Source organism: Bombus affinis, chromosome 9, assembly GCF_024516045.1.
Source record: "Bombus affinis isolate iyBomAffi1 chromosome 9, iyBomAffi1.2, whole genome shotgun sequence".
Classification (NCBI taxonomy): domain Eukaryota; kingdom Metazoa; phylum Arthropoda; class Insecta; order Hymenoptera; family Apidae; genus Bombus; species Bombus affinis.
In genome coordinates this window covers 7,331,846-7,337,845 of record NC_066352.1, presented here as the reverse complement: position 1 = coordinate 7,337,845, position 6,000 = coordinate 7,331,846, and positions in this window count along the sequence as shown.

Here is a 6,000-nt window from a genome sequence, read left to right as displayed (position 1 = left end):
GTGAAGATCTTCACGATGTAGGTTTTTCATGGTAATATCGATAGACAGAGATTGAGTATTACTGAAATTTTGTGTTTAACGGTAGAACAACTGTTGGTGTAGTTGAAATGACTAATTTAATAATTAATAATTTATAAGTTTAATTTATTTTTCACGATAGGAATTTTAGAGATATTATGCACTTTGGGGGATTTGAACGATTTGTCGTAAAATATATGAATAAAAACTTATTTTTCACCTTACACTATATATTCTTTTATGCAGCTTTCGTTTTAATTTTTGATATACGTTTTATGATTCAATCTAGTAACTACAACTATAATTTTTAATACATTCAATTCGCCATTTTATTCCACGAGTTCCTTCTCCAGGCAGCTTCACAATTGTGAAAGGAAACAATGTACCATCATGTCCAAAAGATATTTAATCTATCTAACCTTTCGTCCACGCAACATTTACATATTATTCAACATTTTCATTTTTAATGAAGGGTGTTTTATGAATAATGTTACACGTTAACCGTTGATGTAAGAATTAAAATGTAACGCTAGAAAGGAATCTGCATTAGAAAACTATATTTATTAAACGAATTATGTATGAATTATACATTAAAATTATTCATTTTGACAAAAAGTCAGAGTTCACGTAGAGCTTTGAGGCGGTGACAGAAATTATTGTAGGCCCATGAAACAGTTTTGCCCTATGCATAAGTAGTAAAGATTTTACTAGGCGAGATTCTAAGAAGTTTGGTGAGAACATTACGTGGGTTGCTGTTGCGGTCTGAAACCGGGTCAATGTAACCAGTCGTTTGCCCTTGTCTTCAGATTCGTAAGGCTAAGGCAAATGTTTAACGAGTTACGACTTAGTCGGAAACACATCGTATCTTTCTTCACGCGGAATTCTTCACGTGTTCCGGAAAGAGTGTAGTAACTCCATTGAAACAATTATTGCAGTCGTGTTTGATTAATTATACAACACGTGTTAGACTGGAATCTAAACATTATTCACATAATTGCTTAAGTAAAATCGTTCTTGTTATCTTATGTAAATTCCAGATACTATGTCGGTTTATTCGTTGCCTTTTAACGGGGTTATCACTTAAGTTTCGTATAATAGCTTCTGGGCTATTATCTCTAAATAGGTTTTGATTATCTGTCTGTTTCGAGTGGATAGTGTGAACGTAATAGATGAAGGAATGTAAACAAATTTTTTTAAAAAAATGTTTAGGCAAATTGATATTTTCGTGAAAATAACTAAAGAAATGGGAGCTTGTTTCACGTATTAAGTATTACAACAAATAATTTTGTAATTTGGATATTTTGTATATATATTTCACTAATTTTATATATTTAAACGGATAAATATTTAACCTATTAATTGTTAATAGCAATATATATTGTTTAAAGAATTTCTAAACGTGCAATGTTTTAAAAAAACCACGGGATATATAGAAAAAGGAAATACTACTTATACTTTACTTGGGGGAAGCATGTTTCCCTAGGGTTTATCGACTCGAATCGTAATTTTCACGTGGCTATTGATCGCATGTGGTCCAATAATTATTGTCTCTCGCTGATTTCGCCGCGATTCGTCCATGTCGATTGGCGTACCGTTACGTTCAATACCGAACAAGTTTCGCTCGTAATGAGGTTCCACCATTTCGACATTGGAATTCAATTATTCAGGGTAAGAAACTGTGCACTCCCTTGCCTCTTGGTGTTGGTAACACACAACGATGCGCACGTATTTTACAGTGAATGGACTTATACGAAGGAACGAGCGCAATTTACAGGATGATTGTGTCGTTTATGGAGCAAGAAGTCGTGGAGAAACGTTGATTAAACAGAGAAGCAAAACTGCAAGATCGTTCGCATGCAAGAAAGTGTTCGATAATTTATGAATGCTCCTGGTCACTTTTAATGGCCTTAGCATGTTTTTTAATCAGAAAATTAATCGATCACGTTCAGAAGATCGCTAAAGGATGTGCCTTCCGAATGTAATTTAAATTCGAAACGCAGCAAAAATTTTCATATTTTCGCGATGGTATTTGTGTTTTTTTATTAATTTTGTTCAAGTCCTCTGAGCACTTCCTTTTTTAAATAGCCAAAGGTTTAGGTGTAGGAATGATCTTATTCAGGTTTTGATAGTAATGAAATATCCTGTCGAATATTGAATGTACATTGCATCACTTAAGTGAATTTTAGTAAGAATTTGGTAAGGAACCTGGTAATTTTTTCGTAAGATAAGTAAAGTGTAATTGAAAAGAAAAGAGTGATAAAAATATATAATTTTCAATTACTGGTAAGTGCAAGGCGTGAAGAAAAAATTGGAGTTAGTGGAAGTAGTTACTATTTATTTGAAGTAGAAAGCTATTTATTTGAATCTTCGTAAAGATCTACATTGTCACTTTCGAAGTAGTCCCCACGGAATCCATACACTTAACCCAACGTCGTTTCCATTATGCAAAACACTGTTGTATGGTTTTTAAGACTGAGAGATCTCGTTGTGCGACCCCCTATTGGGATATATCAAGAACTGTATTATTAAAATGTGACAGAAACTCGCGGATGGCGAACGAAATGTGGGACTGAAGTCTCTGTGGTGGAGAATCGTTCATATTCATTTTAAAATTAAATTATTATCGTGAGAATAAAAATAAAATTAACACCAGAATTATCATGTTCATTGGAATGATGGATTTTAGAATACAAAGATTTAATTTTCTCGAATATATTATCTGCATATCACTTTTCCTTCCAGAAGAAGATTGCGTAATATTTTCGCTACCCATAGAACTATATAATTCTAGAACTCGAACGTTCATAAAATTTACAATTCTTCTCGGAATTTTATACTTATGCTATAATACATTTTCCCTCTATTTAATTATTATCTATTTATGTAATTATCCAAAATAAGAAGATATTCTTTACAGATGAAGATATTATCATTCGTAGAAGCTACAAAAGTTAGCGTTCTGCGATTAATCAATACAATGCCTATCTATGTAGTGGTATTCTCTTTGCATCGGAAATATTTTTATTTGAAGCGCTAATGTTTTAAATAATATGTACCTCATATCAGTAACAGGTGCTTCACGCAACAACTGTGCCATTAGCAGTAAACATCTTAATTCAAATATATTGTAAAAACATAAAAAAGTGAAATGAGATTAGTAACTTAATTACATCATGTCCTGACCTAGAACATACCCATTATTACCACACAAAGATATGCGACAAGAACTACAGCGATCTATCACAACCTTATCACATATGCCACGCAATTAAATTCATCATGTGTATGACCCAATACTAACCGGTCGTAATTTTCCTAGAAAATTTATTATTACTACTAATATGTACATAGTTGCTTGATAAGCTGAAATTAGCTGAACTTAAACGTGTCCGTGAAAATGTTGAAATCAGGGTGACGATCTGACCTTGACGATAAGTATAAATAAGGCAAGGCTGTTGATTACTTTAGTCATCGAAGCAAACAATAAAGCGATGTCTCACCCGCATGAGGGTGCTGTGACCCATATACCTTGACCCACTGTCACGGGCTACAGGTGAAATACAATCCTATGTCCTACATCATCTTATCGTATTTTTCTTGGGACGTTAACTAGACTCTTGATAAGACAGTTATACATAGTAAATCGCCTACGAATAAATAAACTGCAGTTCACAACGAAACTTTGTCGTTCTTTTAACTAGTTCATTAATATTTTTGTATTGTGAAAGTAATTTTATAAATCAGATAACAATCGAAGGACGCCATTTGACTCGAGGGAAAGATGAGACCTATTTGTCTTCCAAAAGCAGATAATATTTTAATATTATACGACGATACGATAACTCGGTGCATCACATAGACCATAAATAAATTTTCAAAACATAACAAATCTATTTGTAGATGACAATTTTGCTGAAAAATATGAGATAACGACTGGTTTGGGATATGGATAATGACATTAGAAGAAGTCAGCAGCAAGTGACAGTTCAGAAGAACACTCGTTTTAAATCCTGCATTAACAAGATCAAAGGAAACAAGTGCTGAAACTTTCTTTTCAAGACGTAAAAAGCTTAATAAAGAAACTTTAGAGCTCTCCACGGAACAAGTGAACTTGTAAAAAACAAGATTGTTTTATATACAGTGACTCGTGAATGTATTCGAATGTCCTACAAAACGAAATAACCTTTTCAAAATTGAACCAAACAGCTTGAATTTTGTTTAAAAAGGTAGAAGCATTAGTTGACTAGATGACGTGGAAACAAAATTTATTTTCAATTATTTCGATTAAAGTAACTAAAGGCATTAAAGCGAATTAAGGAATCTCTGTTATGAAACTATTTCGACTGAGGATAATCACCATTCCATGTATTGTATTACGTGCTTCCGCATGATTAAACTGCCAACGCAGTAGAATGTGCCTTGTTTGCTCGTGCGAACAATCCAGGGATGTTTGTAAACGCCTGTCTCGTTTCCACCAATGATCGTCATTTCCCAACGTACGCTACAGACGGCAAAAGGTATGTAGAGATAGATCCATAGATAAGCTGAAACGGCTACAGAAATTATTGTGGGTCCATGAAACAGTTTCGTTTGATGTGTAATTAGTAAAGATTAGACTAGGTGAAATTCCAAGAGGTACTGTGAGAGTGTTACGTGGGTTATCGTTGCGGTTTGAAATCGGGTTAATGCAACAGTCGTTTGCACTTGTCCCCAGATTCGTAAAGCCAAGGCAAATATTTAACGACTTACGACTTAGTCGGAAACACACCGTCTTTCTTCACACGGAATTTCAGCGTTCCGGAAAAAGTGTAGTAACGCTACAATGTTACGATAAATATATTTTTAAAACAATCTCTTATTTGTTTGTTGTAATGTTAACAAAATTGAAATATAAAAATTCGGAAATCGCAAGAAGGAAAGAACTCTATTTACTATATACCATAGACAAATATTTATCTACTGATCACGTTTCAAGGAAAGAATAAAGCACGTAGGAAGGGAAAATCCTATATCTACTTGGGAAAATCATGTTTTCCACGGATTTATCGACTCGACCCGTAATTTTCTCATGGCTATTGATCGCGTAAGGTCCAATAATTATTGTTCCTTTCTGATTTCGCCGTAATCCGCCCACGTCGATTGGCGTCCCGTTATGTTCATTATCGAACAAGTATCGTAACGAGGTTCCGTCACCTCTACATTGGAATTCAGTCATTTATTTTACAGTGAATGGGTTTGTACGAAAGGACAATTGTAATTTGTAGGACGAATGTGTGGCTTACGGAAGAAGTCACGGATAAAGCTGAATGTTTATTGGACAGAGAAGATCGTTCGGATGCAGGAAAGTGTTCGATATTTTATGCATATTCCTGACTTCTTTTAGTGGCTTTGCCTTGTCCTCTGATTCGGAGATCAATTCGATCACGTTCTAAAGAACGACAAAGAACGTGATTTATCTTCGGAATACAAACAAAATTAATATTAGAATTACCCAATTTATCAAAAAGACGGATTTCAGGATATAAGGTAGATTAATCTTTCTTCCGATATATTACTTCTACGATATCATTCTTTATAGTAAAATGTAGTGCAATATAAAAAATTACACGAGATTCAGTTAATAAATGCCTTGTTCTACCTATTCTTGGAATTACGTAATTCTAGTGTTCGTAAGATTTACGATTTTCTCGAGATTTTTATCTTTATACTATACATTATGTTTTCTTTTCATTTAATAATTGAATTATTATGTATTTAATTATGGAAAATAAAAAGATATTCTTTACAAACGAAGGCTACAAATGAATTACCAGTGGTAGAAGTTACAGACGTTAGTGTTCTGCGATTAATGAAAACGATGCCTATCTATGTAGTGGCATTCTCTTTGCATCGGGAATATCTTTATTCGAAGCATTAATATTTTTAATGATATTTTCCTTATTACGTTATTTTGCTGAGGTATACAAAAACTAGAATGCAATA